The sequence below is a fragment of the Rhinatrema bivittatum genome, chromosome 1 (assembly GCF_901001135.1).
Source record: "Rhinatrema bivittatum chromosome 1, aRhiBiv1.1, whole genome shotgun sequence".
In the NCBI taxonomy this organism is placed as follows: domain Eukaryota; kingdom Metazoa; phylum Chordata; class Amphibia; order Gymnophiona; family Rhinatrematidae; genus Rhinatrema; species Rhinatrema bivittatum.
The window spans coordinates 336043817-336064628 of record NC_042615.1 but is presented as its reverse complement, the minus strand read 5'-3'; the positions used below and the strand labels follow the sequence as shown (position 1 = coordinate 336064628).

The following is a 20812-nucleotide window of genomic DNA, read 5'->3' as shown; positions in this document are numbered from 1 at the left end:
TAAATGTTAATATAGTATTCCTATATATTCTGCTCCTAATTACATCTTCTCTCTCATATTTCCTTGTATAGTGATATGAACAAGATGGGGGGGTTTAAAGTTTTATTACTTGTTATAATAAGGGTTTATTATATTAGATAACATATATACCCCGATATTGTGGTTTATGTCAAATTACCAAACATTATTGTTTTGTGAATTTTGAAAAATCAATAAATAGAAAATAAAAAAAAATATATATATATATATACTGCAGAAATTCATTTCAAAATCCGAATCTGCAGAGAACAGAAAATAAATATGTCCAAGACACACGGTCAAACGCTTTCTCTGAGTCAAAGCCAATAGCTAGTGCTGGTATATTTTGAGATTGACAAATTGTGTATGCTATTATGAGCTTAACAAGGATGGCGTTTGCCTTCCGGCCTTTGAAGAAACCTACTTGGCAAGGAGAAATGAGTGAAGGTAGTACTATATTTAGCCACTCAGGCAACACTTTGGCTAGAATTTTTAAGTCGCAATTTAATAAAGAGATTGGTCTATATGAAGCAGGCACTAAAGGGTCTTTGCCCGGCTTGGGCAACACTATGTTGTGGACCATGTTAAAACTCGCTGGGAATACTTGCTGTTCATGGCCATCCAGATAGAAGTTAGTAACTAGGTGGGCACTAAGAATTTTGTAGAAGTCGTATGAAAAGACATCTGGACCTGGGGATTTCTCCGATTGTACCGAATTGATTGCCTGAAGAACCTCAAAAGTCTGAATTGGTCTGTTTAAGAAATCAATTTGGGCCCTGGAGAGCGTAGGAAGGGTTAAATTCTGAAAGAAAGACTCTTCCTCCTCCCCTTCCGCATCAAGCTCCGCCCTATAAAGCACTTCATAAAAGCATCTGAATATCTCGCTTATATCTTTTCGTTTGGTAGTTATATCACCCTGAGACGTTTTCATGCGAATGATGTATGACTTCGGTCATGCAGATCTAACTAGGCTCACCATACGTTTTTCCGGTTTATTCCCAAATCTAAATAACAAGGTTTCCCCACGTCTAAGCAAATATTGAGCACGAAAGTGTAGCAAAGTGTTTAGTCGACCCAACCTTTGATAAAATACTGTTCTAGTAGATATGGAGGTGTTATGACTAAGATCAGTTTTGGCTTGTTTTAACTCGTCTTCTAATTAAATAATATCTTTGCTCAAAGTTTTGATACGGGAGTGTACATATGCTATAATTTCCCCTCTTAAAACCATTTTCCCAGTCTCCCAAAACAATTGGGGTTCGGTGGTATGTTGATGATTAGTAAAGAGAAAGTCCTGCCATTTATCTCTGAGAAATTTTGGAATTTAATGTCATCCTTAACGTAGGAGGGAAATCTCCACAAAAGAGCTGAGTTGACCTCTGGATGTAAGCTTAAGGAAGCAGAGACCGGCGAGTGGTCTGAGATTGCTAAAGTTTCTGTCTGATTTTTGGATGTGGATGAAGAAATCTTTAGAAATTAGAATATAATCTATACGAGATAACAAGAGATGGGACCTCGAAACATGGGTATAATCTCTTTCTTCTGGGTGTAATACCGCCATGCATCAACAAGATTAAGGTGTTGACAAAGCAATGCCCTTTTTCTGTGTTTTCCCACAGGAGCTAGGTTTTTATCCAATGCCGGGTCAGAGATACAGTTAAAATCTCCTGCCATAAGAAGGGCGTCACGTAGATGAATAGTAATGGTATTCACTAAGTGTATAAAGAAGGCGTGGGAGTATGCTTTAGGCGCATATACATTACAAATGGTAATGGGAGTCCCAGACCATTCTCCCTTTGACTAAACAGTATCTTCCTTCAGGATCTGCAATGCTCTATTTTAGTTGAAAATTCGTAGTTTTATTAATCAATATGGCAACCCCCGCCTTTCGGTGAATGGCTTCTGCGAAGACGCATGTCCCCACCCACTCTCTTTGCAATTTCCGACTTTCAGCGGCTGACAAATGAGTTGCCTGTATACAAGCTATGTCTGCGTGCAATTGTGTAACAGGAGATCCCAAACCATTTACATTCCAAGAGACTAATTTATTCAATGCAGAGATAGTTGAAGGAGATATGTGAAAGGGTCACCAATATTATAATATAGTACCGGGTACTTGCCAGGTTCTTATGGCCTGGATTGGCCACTGTTGGAAACAGGATGCTGGGCTTGATGGACCCTTGGTCTGACCCAGTATGGCATGTTCTTATGAGGCTCCCAGCCTAGCCCTCCCGGGTCTGAGATTCTGAAGATACCTTTACAGGTGGTAATGCAGTCGCATGATAGTATGTTCCTCTGGGTCGCTCCACTTATAAAAAGCTAGGCCTAGCTGTAATAAAAATATAGCCAAGTGAATAGCCAAGGATTCCCCTGTCCATCAACTCTCTTCCCCCCCTCTCCCGGCTCCATATGGTGATGTGTGTAATCTAGTGGTCAGGATCATGTGTTCCAAGCATCAAAGCATTTATGACTTGCTGCGTGGAACACATGATATACTGCTCGGTGATGATAATCCATTATGATCTTGGCGCTCGCCATGTCTGTGGGTAGCGGATGTTGCCTCGGTCCAATAGCCGTCAAATAAGAAGCAATGGACCACTAAATGTCCGCTTACACCCAGGAAAATTTAGACACAGGAACAGTTCGAGCTGCTATTGTTTAAGACTCAGCCTTTTGAAGCCGCCCTGGCTTGTCTGCGGGAATCTACTAACATGGGCATACTACTTAATAGATTTCAGTCTCGTGTCATGCAGTCTCTTATCTTGGTGGCAGATGCTCCGGGGCCTGTGCCACCCCTCTTCCATAAAACTGCTGCCCCGCTAATGAAACCCACAGCGGGTAGGTCGTGCATCATTGCTTTGGGTGATGGGTAGAGTCTGTAGGCGATAACAGTCAAACCCGGCGTATGTATCCACCAGATTTCCATAGAGAGAAAACAACATTTTCCGGAAGAAGCCATGGTTTGACCGCGATGTTCTGCACAAATTAAGGTTTCATGTATTGTGTCCTCCTCCTGTGACACGCATTCTCTTTCCTCAGCGAAAGGCCTACTAAAATTTGTATCGCCTCTCATCGGCAGTTCCGCAAGCTCTCAGATCATAGACATTGATAGCGTATGGGTTAAAGGTGTCAACAAAAAGGATAGATGCCGGACGTCTTTTAAATCATTTATTGAAGTGGAGACGCACAAACTGCCCAACTCAGGCCGAATTTCGCCACACCTCAAGTGGCTGCCTCAGGGGCTAAATTGTTCTCAATCTGAACAAACATGTGTCGTTCTGTATTAAAATTGAATCAGCACAAATCAGTGCATTTCGTGTTAACAGTCTTCGCTTAGAGTGGAGACTACGCATTTGAAGACTGTTAAAACGAAATGCACTGATTCGTGCTGATTCAATTTTTCGTCCAAGGCTTCCTGCACCACTTCTTTAATGTCAGTGATGGTGATTTCAGATATTATATGAGGGCCGGTGTTCTCACGCCCAGTCGCCATTTTAGCTTCAGTGGCTCGAGGCTTTTCTTTTTCTTTTTTTCCGCCCTTGGTCGCCATGGTCGGAGAAACTCTATGCATGTAGGTTACTATAGACATAGGCTCTCGCCATCGCAGAGGGTGAATATTTTTCCTGACTTATCTAGGACTACTCAGGAAACAGTTTTTGCTGCTTAAAAGTCAGCCGGGTGCGGGAAGAAGAGACCTTGCTAGTGCGCTCGCCATCGGCCTGAAGAAAAGAAGAGAGGCACGGTCTGAAGAATGAGCAGTGCAGCTCAGAGAAAAACGAAAAATGTCATCTACCCCCGCGGCCGATGGGACTCCTTGCTCCGCGAGGGCTGAAAATGAAGTAGATTGCTGCTGCCTTTAGGGTTAGAAGTGGAGGAGGCTGCTGCTGCCTCTAGTTCGGGGGAGGGGGAGAGTGAGTGAATGAGCAAGCATGTTTGTTTGAGATCGTGTGTGTGTGTGTGTGTGTGTGTGTGTGTGTGTGTGTGTGTGTGTGTGTGTGTAAGTGAGAGAAAGACAGCATGTGTGTCTGTGTGTGATTAAGAGCTGGTTTAGGTGAGGGAGCGTGTGAGTATGTGATTGAGAGCCTGTGTGTAAATGAGAGAAAGAGCATGTTTGTAAGCATGTGATTGAAAACCTGTGTGTGTAAGCCTGAAAAGATAGACAGCATGTGTGTAAATGTGTAATTAAGAGCCTATATAAGTGAGAGAGAAAAAGCATATGTATGTGACTGAGAGCCAGAGAGAGAGAGGAGAATGTTGCAAGCAAACCATCCCTCCTCCTGCTAATTCAAAACCTGGATATCAAACGTTCCCAGATATGCAGAGCAAAACATTTTTTGTATCCTTATTTTTCATTACTGGGTCTTTGTGTCTGCTATTTTAAAATATTTTATTGGTATCTAGAAATTTTTGAAGTTTTTAATTATTAGATATTCCATTCATCCGCTGTTTTGGAATAATCTGTTCTTTTTGTTAGTATGGTTTTACTGCTACTGATTTTATATTTCTTGATTTGTTTTATAAGGATGGGTGATGTTTCTTTTTTTTCTTTATTGCACTGCATACAGAGACTCTGGCTTGTTGCGGTTTCCAATTCAGTTTTTGTCTGCATGCTTCTAATTATGCGTTTTGGGTCTCTTTATTCTTTGTTAGGTGAGGGTCAGCACATGTGTGATTCAGGTGAGGTTTTCTGCTGGTGTGTAGTTTCTGTGTAGGGCTCTAAAGCAGCCTGACTTGGTCCGTTTTCCTAATAGGAGATGTATTGGTGTCTTAAGGCCTGGTGTAATATTTTCAGTGTTGCCTTTTCTTAGGTAAGGTAGTTACTGTTAAGTGCTGGAAACTGGTGCTGTTTTGGTGTGGGATGTTTACCGTTTATGCAATTTCTGTTCAGATACAATATGTATCTTTTCCTTGGGTCATTCTTAACAATAAAAATAATACTGGACCTTTATTTTTTTATTTCCGCCGTAAATTGTAATGAGCAGTGTGTCACACATGTGAACGTAGTCTGTCAGGTGTGTCACGATGGGAAAAAGGTTGAGAACCACTGGTCTACACACTAGGAAATTCCTGATTTCCCAGTCTCAAAAATCCTTTGGGCAGAGATCCTGAGCTTCTGGGCTAAATGAGACACTGGTATTGCTTGAAGCTACTAATCCAGTACTTCCCGGTCTCTCCTCTACATCACCCCCAGCTCATTTACCTCCCAGACACAAACTCAGATGTCCAAACAGTCCTCATGCTGCAATCGGAGTAACAGCGGGGTAAATTCACAGGTTGATCATTTCTTCCCCATAGGAAACAAGAAAAGGTAAACATTGGATAGACTCGTAAGAGTTCCAGTCGAAAGCGTTTGCTTAGGTCTTTGCCATCTTTGATCGCTTGTCACTTAAGATCATTTTCAACCTTAGGTTCTAATACAGTGGTTCTCAACCTTGTTTTTTGTCAGGACACACCTGATTGACAGTTCTCACTTGCATGACACACTGAACATGTAGTCACTCGGCTAAATGTACACTTTGTATCCACAATTGACCTCTTCACATCAAAAGAAAACAGAAAAAGTGGAAAGACTTTACTCCATTCTTCCCAGCCAACTCAGATCTGTTCAGGATGCTTTTTTGCTCAACTGGAAAGCAGATCTCATATTTGCTTTTCCACCAATACCCATGTTAGCCTGTATAGTGCAAAAAAAATACTCAAAAGACCGAGCCCATCTTATCACTCCAGTGTGACCCAGACAAGTATGATTTGCTTATCAAGTGCAGCTATCCGGCAGTTCTCCAATCCATCTCAAAGCAGATCCCTCCTTATTAACGCAAGAGGGACTTCTGTGTGATCTGATCCTTCCTTTCCTCAACTTGACGGCCTGGATGTTGAGTGCTCACTGATCACCAAATTCCCCTTACCCAAGGAAGTTGAGGACATGCTGCTGTCCGCTAGGAAGACATCTACAGGACAAACTTACAGATTTAAATGGAATGGTTCTCCACATGGTGTCAAAACTTCCTTTGATCCATTTTTATGTGATCCAAAAGAACTACTTGAGTATTTGCTTTTCCTTTCTTCCAATGGTGTCAGCACCTCATCAGTGAAAACTCATCTCAGTATTATAGCAGCCTACCATATTTAAAAGGAGGGTAGGCCAGTCTTCAAATCATCCAAGTTCATGAAAGGTTTACGGCATACTAAACCTCCAGTTGTAAAACCACCTGTACCATGGGATCAGAACACAGTTCTTGCACAACTAATGACTGCTCCCTCTGAACTACTGGAATCAGCTTTTCTCAAAATTTCTCAAATTGCAGTTTCTTCCTCCTCTTGGATTTGTAGATCATGTCAGCGGTTTGGTGCTTGTGCACAGTTGGAGGCTTAACCTACGATTATTCCTACAGGAAGAGTTATTAGTTATCTTATATATGAAGTTGTGGAAACAGTGAGCTCCAGGCTTTCATTCAGTATTCTTATCTGTAATTCTTCCACAATATGATGGAAGACTGCACATACCCAAAGTTTATACCAGAAGTAGAATCAGCTTTCCATATTTATCACGCCATCATGTTACCTACATTCTTTAAGCACATAGAGGTGAAAAGACCCTTCATTCCTTAGACTGCAAAAGAACTTTGGCTTACTACAAGAGAAGAACTCAAGTCACATTGTCAGGTCTCACAACTATTAATCCCATATGATCCTAACTGACTGGACATAGCCAAATGAACATTGTCCAACTGGCTAGCAGAATAACACACAGTTATGAGCTAGTGAGCCTACAGATTACAAACATGATCATGGCTCAGCAAGTTAGAGCTATGGCTGTATAAGTGGCTCATCTATGAGCTGTGCCTTTTGAAGACATCTGCAAAGTTGCAACTTGGTCATCAGTATACAACAATACATTCCATTCCTTTCTGGACAATCTTTCAAAGAGGAAATATGGACAAGCAGGCTAATTCAACCCTGTCTGTTGACGAAAAAAGCAAGTTTGCTTACAGTAAACTGTGTTCTCCATAAACAGTAGAATACATTTGCCGCCCTGGAGAGTCGACTACCTAGCTAAATTTAGCTCCAAAATCGACTGAGGGGGTTCACAAGACTATGCCTGAGAGGGAATTCCCACACATGCTCAGTAGAGCAAAAACTCTATGAGCTTAGAAAGGAGGATCTGTTTGGCACTGTCAGATAACATCATCCACATGTCACAGCTAATTCATCCTGCTATCTATAGAGAACACCATTTACAGTAAACAAACTTGCTTTACAGCACCCACAGATAAAAGTCCAACCCTGAATTGAAACAGCATGGCAGAGATCTGTAGAAGGGGAGAGGGTGAATGTCAGCATCACATGTTCAGCTCCACCCTTACAGATTTAAAGCACTCTGTAGCAGCAATTACTCATAACAACTTTTGAAGAGGAAAGGTGGGTGGGGCAGGAGTTTCTAACACCACTGACAGCCTATACATTCAGTGCCCAGAAATGAAAATTTATAGCACGTCTGGAGAGTGCAGATGAAAAGATGTTTTCCACCCAGCACAGAAAACTATTATATCGAAAACTGTCAATTACACGCAGAGGTAGTATTCCAGATTTCTCATGTACAGTATGTGGCAGAGGAGCTGGTAAATAACTTTAAACATCCAGACAGAAGCTCAAAGGAGCAGAAGGAAATTGCTGAGCTTAAAAAAAATTAAATCATGGAAGATGTGGAGAGGTAAAAAAGAATCTATTATTCACCAATAATACAAGACCTACGAGGCACCCAATGAAACAAGTAGGCAGCAAGTTTAAAACAAGCATGACAGATGCTAAAGGAAAAATAAGCAAAAAGAGGAGGAATAAAGAAGTGAAATGGAAAAAAAACAAAAAAAACAAAAGAAAAGTAAAGCAGAGTGTTCAGATGTAACAGGTATTCTCCTAGGACAGCAGGTTGTTAGTTCTCATAGATGGGTGACATCATCAGATGGAGCCCAGCATGGAAAACTTTTGTCAAAGTTTCTAGAACTTTGACTGGCACACTGACCATGCCCAGCATGTCACTATTCGCGCGTCCACAGGGGGTCCCTCTTCAGTCTCGAATCATAGAATTCACGAGCGAAAAAACAAAACAAAACTGCAGGAGAACCCAACTCCGCGGGGTAGCGGGCAGGTTTCCTGAGGACTAATATTGTGCTGTCCTAGGAGAACACCTGCTACAGGTAAGCAACGCTTTCTCCTAAGATAAGCAGGATGGTAGTCCTAACAGATGGGTGAACAAAAAGCAATAGGCTGCTCCCGGCAACAACCAGGACCAACAGGCATCGAACCAGGTGCCAATGAGGACAAAAATAATTGCAGTGCTGTTGGTAACATAAGGAGACAGCCTGAACCCGAACTATGGGCCCTACCTAGGCAGGGAGAGTTGGGATTAAGCCTGGAAGATTCTGTGAAGGACAGACTGGCCGAAGCTACTATCATGTCGACCATCCTTGTCAAAGCAATAGGGAACTCCATGTTGCAGCCTTGCAGATTTCAGCAATGGGAACCGCTCACAAATGGGCAACCAATTCTGCCATGGCCCTCACAGAGTGAGTTTTTAGGCGGCCTCCAAACTGAAGGCCCACCTGTGCATAGCAGAAGGAGATGTCACCCATCTGTGAGGACTACCATCCTGCTTGTCCTAGGAGAAATAAAATTATCTAAGCAGAAAATGTGGAATTTTGTTTTGGAGGGAAATAGAGTGCATTTTAAGCAATGTTAACTAAAGGCAAACATGGCACGATTCCCACAGAATCTAGAATCACAGAATCTAGAAAGCCATGCTGCAGAATTTTCTAGCCCTGTTTAAAAAAAAAAAAAAGTTTTGGACAAGTTTCTGGAGGACAGATCCACAAACACTTGCTAGCCAGGGAAGCACGAAGAGTACCACCTACATCTGCGAATGAGCAACAGGGAAAGGATCTTCTGGGTACTTCTAAGTGACCCGGACAGGTCACTGTTGGAGATAGGATACTTGGTTTGATGGACCATTAGTCCGACCCAGCATGGCACCTCTTCTGCACAACCTACTCCTAAGCAGGAAATCTGCTGAGGAGTGGGGAAAGAAACGTAGGGAGGAGCTTGCTTATACACGTCTTTGAGCACTTACTGCTTAAACTGTCAGACAGGACATTAGGCTTGATGGATCTTTGGGCTAATTTGAATTAGCAACTCTTATGTTTATGTGATCAAAGGAGCCAAACTTATCTACAAGATACTTTGTAAAGGTAGAGCGTTTTCTCTTGCTGAAGAACAAAATTTTAAAACATACATCACCTTAGATAATTTTCCTCTGATCCATATCTGCTCACCCCAATGCTACTACTATTTCTGCTAGAAGCAGCATAAGAAATGACATTTATTCAGACCCAGCACCCCCCAATTTATGTGTGGGCATTGGCAAATGGTGACCTTTACCATACAAAATCCTTCCGTTTCTGTAAGGGTTTTTACAGACTCAGCAGGGTCACAAAAATCAATGAACCCTCACCCTCTAAATACCAGGGCAGGTTAGAAGTAAGAATTTCAGAATGCCAACCAAATAATTTCCCAGTGAAGGGTGTGGAGGGAGGAGCAGAATTACTCTCAGGAATGCCTGGCTTTGATCTTAACAAGTAGTTGTTCACATCATCTTTATTTTTAAATCAGTCTTTCCTCTATCACAACTCATCTTTTCAGGTGGGATATCAGACAACCTTATTTGATACTTAGCAATCTAGGGGCATCCATACCTTTGGGCATCTACTTCACCAGGGCAGACCGATCTCGAAGGATACCTTGGAGCAATCTTACCTCTTAGAATCTTCCTAGCTTATGCACAGGTCACGCACTTCATACACACCCAACTGAAAGCAGGCTCCCTACGAGGCAGTAGATCCCTTTTTGATTATTATTATTATATGAACTGCGACTCAGTTCGCGGTACCATTTTCAAAATGTATAAGTTGCTTATTCATCCAGAACAACAGACACCTTTTCATGTTGGCCGGTGAGAAGAGGACCTAGGACGAAAAACTGACCAAAAAAACCTGGGAATGCATTGCCATCACAGCCAGTCAGTGCTCCATCTCTGCTTGCTTGCAGGAAAATTGCTATAAGATGCTATTCTGCTGGTACCTTACACCAGACAAACTGCACAGAATCTATCCAAAGTATTCTCAATTATGCTGGTGTATGAACAGGGAGATTGGGACAGACTTTCATATTTGGTAGTCCTGCAAGTGAGTGGTCCCTTATTTGGGAGTCAGTGTTCTCCTGGTTAGGTGTCATGTTAACCCCATCAGCTGAGTCGGCCCTGCTCAACATCCCAATTCCCGATATGAATAAACATTAACTGAAGTTCAGTATTGAGGTCTTCAAAGTAGCCCGCAGTGCTACTGCTGCCAGGTGGAGGGATGTGAAGGCGCCGTGTCTTTCGGATGTTTTAGAAAGACTGCATACGAATTGTCAGTTGGGCTCCTTAACGACTGTCAAACATAGGCAACTTTAGTCTTTCCTTCTGGTTTGAAAGCCTCTCTTAGATGCACATGCTCAAGGATAAGAGATTTTTTCGCTTTATTCTATTTTCCACGGATTGGGGAATGCTTAGCTTCTACATTCTTCTTTGATCCTTTAAGGAATGTCTCTCAATATTGAGTACATTGTTTTTCTCTTTATATACCCCTATTGTGTAGAGAGATGTCTCCAATTCTTGTAGATACCTGGCCGGACTTGATGTTTATACTTTTACAACTTTACTGTATAAATATGAGATCTCTAATTGAGGATAGGGGGAAGGGTGGGGGTTAAGAAATGTTAAATTTCATACTTGATAAATGTTGCAGAATGGTCTCTGCATTGTGCCATTTATGTGAAAACCCAATAAAGTGTTTTGTTTAAAATTAACAAGTAGCTGTTCACGAGATAGATTTAAAAAAAAAACCAAAAAAAAAACCCCAACAGGCTAGAGATTCAAAATCCTCCTCTCTTTTTCTGACCAAAAGTCAATACCCAAAAGGAAGCAAAAGGAAAAATTATACCACCATTATTTTTTCCTAGTTTCTCATAAACTGCAAGATACAAAGGAAAACAAAATATAAAGCCAACACAGACAGATAGCTAAGGACTTTGGCTATAGGCCAGAAATTTCTGGAAGCTGAAACCAGCAACAAGGAGAAATTAGTTCTTACCTAATAATTTCCTTTCCTCAAGTCCACTCAGACCAGTCCAAACAAATGTAATGCACACTAACCAGCAGACGGAGACAAAGATTAACAGCTTCGCTGATTATCTCCTTATATGCATATCTGCTGACCTCAGCTTGCCAGTATTACCTGTAACAAGCTAACTTTGGACAACCTGAACCCCTTATTTTACCATAATATATATAGATATATACCGGTATATATATATATATATATATTTATTTTTTTTTAAATAAACCAGGGGGGGGGGGCTACTCAAGCCATCAAATAATAACCACAAACAGGGAGTAGAAACAACATTTACAGCTTTATAAAGAATATATCTGACTGTAAAAAAATCAAGGAGTACATCTTCTCTTCCTGTACTGTAACTGTAAAATGGACTCGAGATTGGCAGCCTAGGAAGGGTCCTGAACTGGTCTGACTAGACTTAAGGAAAGGAAATTATCAGGTAAGAATTAATTTCTTGAGATGCTGGACAAGCAAGATGGCATACTGTAACTTCTGATCTCCTTGAATCTAGGTGACGCAGAACTGAGCGTGCTTGGCATTGTACTAGATCTGTTCACCCATTACAATTGTACAGAACTCAATAGGATGGCTACAAAAATTCAGTTAACACCAAAAAAGGCCTAACTTTACTAAGCGAATTCACTCTACTGGGTATAACTCTTGGGAATTGTTTAAGGCTAACTGCTTGTCCTTCTGGAATGAATGATGGGCAGAATAATAAGTTCTGTAAGTTGAGCAGTAATTACATTTTGGATTTTTTTCTCAGAGAAAGTTACAAAATTAAACGCTTACTTATTTGACTGTTTCCATTTGGTACAATGATATCCCTGAGTACTTTGAAACTAGTTGGACCTCCTTCGAGAGGGTATATGTGCCAGAAGTTTTAAAAACCACGTCTTCTATTAATTTATCATTTTGTCCTTTAAACATTTGTGACATAGCTGTATAAAAACTGGCCCGAGAAACTCTGGCACCATCACTAGCATCTATTAGAAAACTGTTATCCAAAAGTGTGGTTCCAGCATCATTAAAAAGGGCATCAGTTCCCCTGCTATTGAAAAAAACCTGGGTTTGGCCCAGTAGAGCTGGCAAATTACAGGTCAATATCATCACCATCATTTATTGCAAAGCTATTAGAATATCTTGTTCTGCAACAGTTGCATGAGTATTTGAATGAGCAATAGATCTGGATTTCGTAAATCCACAGGTATAGAAACTTTACTGGTCTCCTTGGCAGACACTTTCAGAACAAGCTTTGATAATGACAAAAGATTCCTGCTAGTTACACGATCTATCTGCTACATTTGATACCCTCGACCACCACATTCTCCTTTATCATTTACAGAATTGTGGGATCTCTGGTATTGCCTTGGATTGGTTTAGATTCTATCTTGCTGACTGCTATTATCAGGTTGAGATAGGGAACGGATACTCTAACTGGTGATCTGTGCCCACTGAGTCCCCCCAAAGATCAGATTTTTCAGCTACTCTGTTTAACATCTTCTTAGCAACAGTCTAAAAACTGTTGACTGGGCTCTGTGTAGGTTACACACTTTGTAAGGATGACATCAATTTTTTGAGATGCAATCATCATCGTCTGGCACTGTTCACTTGGTGCCCCTCTGCATGCTGAGTATCAAGAAATGACTTTTTCACAATAAATTGGTCCTGAATGTTGCAAAGTCTGAGTTTAATGTGATACAGTGCCCCAGTGATGTGCTTATACCTTTGTCTGTTAACATTATTCTAGTATTATAAGTCTTGGGGTATGGCTTGATTCAAATTTAAACTTTTATTCACATATTTAAAAAGTTGTCTGGACTAAGTTCTTCAACCTGCGTTTGCTTCATGGACTTAGTTTTTGGGTACTTGCCAGGTTCTTATGGCCTGGATTGACCACTGTTGGAAACAGGATGCTGGGCTTGATGGACTCTTGGTCTGACCCAGTATGGCATGTTCTTATGTTCTTATGACTAAAACTACTTTCTTTTTTTACATTACACACGCTGTATTTTATGGTATGTTATGCCATAACCATCTGTATTTATTTACTCTTATGCTTAGAATTTTATGTATGTTTTATTGTACATTGCTTAGTGTTTTTCACTGTAGGCAATTAATAAAATATGTATAAAAGATAAAGACCCAGTCAGACCGGTCAAGACCAATAGGATGTACCCAAGCTACTCCTAATCACAACAGGACACAACCGAACCCGTTCTCCAAAAGTCAGCAAAAAATAATGCTTTTAATAGGAATATAGGTATGACCAAGATACCACTTTGCAAATTTCCAGTGGAGAAACCAATCGCAGTTCTGCAGAGGAAGTTGTCTGAGCTTTAGTGAAAAGAGCCCTAACCTGTTTGGGTAAGGACCTACTGCTACCCACATAAAGGCCTCCTTAATCCAACATGCTATTGAAGCCTTAGATGCTGCTTCATCCTGACAAACTCCACTGAACAAAACAAAGAAATAGTATGATTTCTGGTAGCAATCTGTGACCCTGAGATACCGCAAAAGCACTTTTCTCATGTCCAAACAGTGTAGCAATCTGTAATTCACCTCATCCATGTGTGTACTAAATGAAGAAAAACAATCTAATTTAAGCAAAAGACCGAAACCATCTTTAAAAGAATGGAAGGTATCATACGAAGACCATTGTGAATACTTAACAGGGATCCCTGCGAGACATCGCCTGCAGCTCCAAGATTCTTCTGACTGAATAAACAGCCACTAGAAATACGGCTTTCAAAGGAAGCAGCCTCAGCAAAATTTCTCTAAGAGGTTCAAACCGTAAATCTATCAAATCTATCAACACCAAATTGTGTTCCCAAGAAAGAACCGGGATCCATACTGGAGGCTTAATATGCTTCACTCCTTTCCAGAAACATGACATTTCTGTGAGAGGACAATGCTTACTGAATACTCGACCCAAGTTACATGCAATAGCTGCAACCTGCACCTTCAAAGAATTAAGCACCATTCCCATAAAGAGTACCTCCTGCAAAAAAAAAATATCCAGAATCCCTGGTGCCATTACCTTCGAAAAGGTACTTGGTGGCTAACCCAAAAGGCAGGGCATCAAACTGGAAATGCTCTCTCAGCTCTGCAAAGCAAAAGGAACTGCTGGTGAGTCCTCTTTATAGGATTTGGAATACGCCTCTGTAAGATTCAAGGAAGTTAGGAACTCCCCCTTGCCTCACTGCTAAAACAACTGAATTCAAGGTTTCCATTCCGAAGAAAATCACTCTCAAAAATGTACAGACATGTTTCAGATCTAGGATGGGACAGGTAGTCCTTTTTTTTTTTCTTTCCTTTGGAACCACAAAGTAAACTGAATAAAGTACCAGACCCTACTGGAACTCTGGAACTGGGACCACCACCTTCAAAGTAGATTAGCCAATCCAGCGTTGCTCCTATGGCTTCTCATTTTCTCAACTAGTGCTAAGAGGAAACCATAAAAACATCTGAAACTGGCTGGAGAAATTCTCGACCATAACCATTCTGTATAACCTCCAGAAGCCAGAAGTCTGAAGTAATTTGGGCCCTCCTCCAATAGAACATTGACAGAAACCCACCTATCTCCAGGACCCCAAATTCTCAGAGGCACCTGCCCCCGAGGTGCCATCTTTCCCTCCGCTTTTGGCTGAACAGAAGGACTGACACCTACCAAACGGACAAGATTTCTGAATTACTCACAGATCACCCTTGCTTAAACCTTCTAGAGTCCCAAAACCTATTTTTGGCCAGGAGAGATTGTGAATAACTCTTAGGACTATCTTCCAGGAGACTGACACCTTGGACTCACCTCAGACTATGGCCATCTTCTCAAAATCCTCCACAAACAGCTGCCCTTTGAAAGGCAACTTTGTTAAATTGGTCTTAGAAATGGAGTCCATTGAAAATAATTATAGCTAAAAAATGATGGTCTCTGATTGGCCATGTACGTATTTCATCTTCTTCCACTGTATCTACATTTAGCTCATGAGTTGGTGGGAGGGTGGAGGGTAGGGGTCTGTTTCCTTATATAAAATGAGAGTCAACAACTGATTGTTATTGCACTTTGTTTAATGCATGTTTGACACTCAATAAAAATCTTTAATTCAAAAAAGAAATGGAGTCAGCTGACCAGTTCCACAGCCATAAAAGCCTCCTTACTGTCAACTACAGATGCCAGATGATGCTCATGCCAAAATTAAAGGTGTCCACTAGATATGCCATCCCAGGTTCCAATTGAAGGGATTTGTCAACTACATCCTCATCTGCACGCTGTGCCAGACAAATCAGACCTTGCCACTATACTAGTACAAGTTGCTATTTGTAGAGCCATGACGGCAGCTTCAAACACTTGCTTCAACACCGACTAATGTTTCTGACATGCAGCACGGAAGGATGCGCATCTCCTTCCACCGGAATCATAGTTTGCTTCATCAAACAGACCAGTGTGTCTACCTTCAGGAACCTAAACCTGTCTCTCAAGGGAGACCAAGAAATATCATTTGGCCAGCAAGATCTCCCTTAAAATTTGCCTCTGAAGATATCCACTCCAGATCAATGAGATCCTACATAGCCTTATGTAGAGGAAAGAATTTGGAAGGTTTTCTAATACTAACCGTAATAGAATCCTCTGCTGAACTGAAATTTTCCTCTTTCTTCCTCCCCATTATATGCACAATCAGCAACGCCAACTCCTATGGTGCATCTCCTTCCACAGAGAAGTGCCATCCTCCCTTCCTCCAGATCCTCTCCACTAGCAACATTGCCATTCTCTTAAAGCCATTCAGGGAATCTGACTCCAGCAAATTCTCCTCTTCCCCTTGAGCCTCTTACTGCTCAAGCCACCGTTTCCAGGAGGGGCTGGCAGACCAAGGACTGAACTTTGTCCCATATAAAATGCCTTTTGCAAACATAAAAAAAAAAACAAAAAAACCCAAAACCATGAGACAGAAGCCCAAGCTAAAGAGGAAGCCTCCACTGCAGGAAGAGAAACTGTTCTTTAAGAGCTGCATCCGAAAGGGAATCCACTGCAGACACCACCACCCCCACCCCCCCGACACCTGCCCCTCGGGACAGAGGTGGGCCTGTCTCACCTTCACTCCCACAGTCCTAAAAATGGACCAACAGGAAAGAGGCTGCCTGACTGGCTCCACTAACACAGATTCCCCTGGGGATTCAAATATGGCGTCTCACAACTCTCCTTCCTCACTCAAAAAAAAACCAAAAAAACAGCAAGCTTAGGCACTCTCTCTCTCCAATTGCAGCTTCCTGACTCCATGGTTTTCCTCCCATGCTCTTCAGCCACCCACCATTACTGTCTACACCTCCTCTGCACTCCCCACACCACCACAGCCAAAGAAATGAAAAAAAGTCTAGCAACTCACTCACAATTCTTCTCTCACCACCAAATGCTCTGCTGCTGAGTTTCCTGGACTGCCACACAGCCCAAACATTGCTTTCCTATTTATTTATTTATTTTAATTTTAAGCAGAGCCACACTTCAGATAAAGACCAAAGTAAGGATGAGAGCAGAAAAAGGAAGAAGGCAGTGAAGGAGGGGAGAAGGAGTAACAGAAGAGACCCCCCCCCCCCCAACCAGAAAATGTCTGGAAGTCCCCCTGGTTCATCCCCTACTCAAGTGAGGGAAGGAGCAGAAGGCTGTCAACCTCAGCACAGCCTCACTTTTTTTTTTTTTTTTTATCTGTCTATCCCAGGGCACTGCTCAACTAAGGGAATGAGAACTCGTCTTTCAACCCAGGAGCTACCCCTAAAAGTTTTCCTGCTCATCCTGATCAGGCACTGGATGCGCACCCGTACCATCTGCTGGAGACAGAGAACTCTGGCAGGCTGAGGTCAACACAGATGCATGTAGGAGGGACATCAGCACATCTTTTAATCTCAGTCTCCACCTGCTTGTCAGTGGCATAACCCATTTGTCTGGACTGGTCTGACTGGATGAAGAAGAAACCTGTTTTGTTTCAGTTCTGTATCTGGATGCCAAGTAGCTGTTCGTGCTTAAAGTTTCAGACAGTTCTTTCTGCTTTGTCACTGCCATAGTTATGAATTGATTGGACCGGGGGGGCTACTGTGCCGACCTGTATCAGAAGCCCCAGGAGGTCCAACACTAACAGAGATACTGCTGCTGCTATTCTGCTCAAAGCTGGGTGCCACTCCAAATTCAAAGGAGCCAGCCAAACGAACTCAGCACGGCACAGGCCACACAGCCAACCCCTCTGCAAATAAAGTGAAAACAAGGCCTTCTCCAATAATAAGACAGTAGATATTAGCAGCTAAAGGCAACTTGGCCTACCCAATTGCCTTCTCTACACTAATGTACATCTGGACATATCACCCTTCACTGCTATTCATCATCGCCCTCTGTGGTAAGGAGATCTTCCAGATGTCAGACACAAGGTTGACTGCCTGAAGGCAATCCTACCTGATCCTTTTGAAGTTAGCATATGCTAGGCAACCTGCCATTTCCCTCCCCCCTCATAACTGGCAAGCAACCAAAGCTCTATCACTACATTTTGTCATCTCCTCCTGGAAGCTTAATACAGATATAAAAGACCACACTGTGCATACCTGTTTTGTCACCCATTCCCTTTTGGCCCTCTACTGCTCCCAGTAGACCACTGTTTCCCAACCAGTATGCAGTCAGACCTGATCAGGTATGCCCCGGAAAAGTCACCACTGCCTGATGCTCAGATCCAGACCAGCACTTGGGCTTTGTCCTCAGCAGCTTGCAGCAACTCGAGACACCAGCAGTGACACAAACTTGAGAGGAACTCCTTTCTGTGAACATGTATAATCATGCATGCCTCTTCTTCCTAGCTACAGCATGAGCCCTGGAGTGTGATAATTAATGGGCAGCACTCAGGGCACGGATAGCCGGGCCTGCTTTGTGCAGCTCACACAGTGCACGCAGCACCGCCTTTCCTCCCCTCTCCTCAGCTTCCAGCCTCTTGGTCTTACCCCCAGGATGAGTGAGACAGGGAGAGCATGCGCTGAGCACTGGATGTGACTCATTCTGAGTGTTGGGAGCAGCAGCAGTAGAGCAGCTCTGGCAGCCACATGCGGCAGCCAAAGTAACTGAGCCGGCTGCCCACATCATACCGAAATCTTCCTTCTCCTGTACTTGTATATAGAGAGAGAACTGGTCCGTTTGTCACAAGTTCATTATGTGTCTCTGCTCCTTCTTGCACTTTCTTTTAAAATTTGGAAGAGACCGGTGGGAGCTTGCAGTACTTCCCTAGCTCTTTTGACCATGTGCATCCCTTCCATGTCCACACTGTCTGCTCTGCAGAGGCTGGTATGCCACACAACAATTTTGTTAATGTAGGTGTGCCTTTATTCCAAGATCCAGGGTCCTCCCCACCTCCATTTCTTTATACCATCTCCCCAATACTCCTGCTATTAATATTGCAATTTACCTGTCCCAAGCTTGTTTAAATTCTGTCACAGCTTTTGGCTGTCACTACCTCTGCTGGTAGGCTATTCCAGGCATTCATCACCCTCACTGTAGATTCCTCATATTTGCTCTAAGTCCCCCTTCCTTCTCTCCAGTATTATTTTGTATCCCCTTGTCCTTATATTTTATTCAGGTTCACTACATAATTTAAATATTTCTATCATATGCCCCTTTCCTCTCTTTCAGGATATGCATTTTGAGTTTTCTGCCTCTCTTAGGATAGGGCTTGCATTATAGACCACACCCCATTCTGGAAACACTTCTCTGAACTGGTTCTGTCTTTTCAACGTTCTTGTAAAGTACGACCCAAGGACTGACCACAGTGCTCCAGGTGGGATTGCAAAAGGGCAAAATTACCTTCTTTTTCTTACAACAGAGATGTAAATTTCCTGGAAATTTTGAATTGGGGGGGAGGGGAAATGGAAAGCATGAGAAAACTGGGAAAATTATACTTGAATAGCTGCATGGTGTATATATGTACATTTATGAAATATTTTTACTTGAACAATTCTGAAGAAATCTGATGCACAAAATTTATATTAAAAGCAATTTTACAAAAATGAAGACAAAATACACCAACGTAACATTGGTCACAGGATATAGCAATATATTGTTGTAGCTGTGTAACATATTCAACAAAGACTGGCTAAAGCTGTTTCTGTGACGCATACAAACCATACTAGTCTGTGCCTTAACGAATTTTAAAATGTTATACATTAAAAAAAAAATAGCTTTAATTTCTTAATAAAATTTCAAAAATGGTACCAGAAAAAAAAAACCCAAACAAATCAGAACTTCTGTTTATTATGTTAAACATCTGAAGTTCTGGACATCTAAAAACATTAATTTTCTGAAATATTACTCTGAAAAATAGTTTTAAGAACAGAACTTGTTTACTCACTGTCTTAATTCTGAATGGTACAACTCTTCATCATCAGATCCACAAGATACACTACTCTCCTTTTCCTGGCATTTCAAGAGTAGGTTTTAAGCTCTGGAATTTGTTGCCAGAGGATGTGGTTAAGGCAGTTAATGTAGCTGGGTTTAAAAAAAGATTTGGATAAGTTCCTGGAGGAGACATCCATAAACTGCTATCAATCAACGGGGAATAGCCACCAATTGTTGCCAGCATTAGTAGCATGGGATCTATTTAATGTTTGGGAACTTGCCAGGCACTTGTGACTTGGATTGGCCACTGTTGGAAACAGGATGCTGGGCTTGATGGACCCTAGGTCTGACCCAGTATGGCATACTTTAAGTTCTTAGGTTTGACCTTAACTATCACCAGCTTAGATATCCTGTCACTGAAGTGTCAGTTTCTCAACAAAGCATGTGCTCTTTCATAGACTGACAACACTCTCTCCAATGCCACAGCTGTTGGAGGAACGGAAAACAAGAACCCTGCAAGCGAACATAAGACATGGCTCATCCTCAGTCCATTCCACCATATCCAAGCAGAAACATAACAAACCCTGTGACACAGACGCCTTCATTCAAATGCCAGCATGAGTGTCATACTGTGCAAGATTCACCAAAACGTTTCCCTAGATTGAATTTGGCCACTGCAACGTCACCAGTGTAGCCCACTGCTTCTTCCAATTCACTTTTTAACATTTTTCCCTCGTATGATGGGAACAAGTAATGAGGAACAGAGCCTAAAATGACAAGGGCTTGAAGTCTATACCACCCCCTCCTCCCCTCAAACATTTTTAGCTCTACTTCCTATTTAAGTGCAAATTAAGTAACAATTCCTACTAATATTTATTAAATATGTCTTACATTTTTAGTATATTTCTCGCTTTACATCATAATGCTTTAAGCCAGTTACAAGAAATCAAAAAGCAACATAAAACTCTATAAAATGCAAAGCAGATCCTTGTAGTCAGTTGATTCATATACAGGAAATGTAATGGACAGCTGGCTAGTGGGTTGCGTGGTCCTGGGGAGCAGAGTTCCAGTGATGATCTAGATATCTTAACTCAAGTTTTTGTCAAGGTGATGCCCTGACTAGGTTTGAATTAATGCGTGGAGGTTCCCGGCTCTCTCCCTTTCCCCAGGTAAGCTAGCAACAAAATACTACTTAAAGCCCGTCAGCTAGCCCACCTTGGCCACTGTT

General features: G+C 41.9%; 1 protein-coding gene across 1 annotated transcript in view; it reads right to left on the bottom strand.

Annotated features, from left to right (window-relative positions):
* The window catches only part of MOB1B (MOB kinase activator 1B), a 125512-nt gene that overhangs the window by 79609 nt on the left and 25091 nt on the right, over positions 1-20812 (bottom strand). The gene's annotated exons all lie outside the window — the stretch shown is intronic.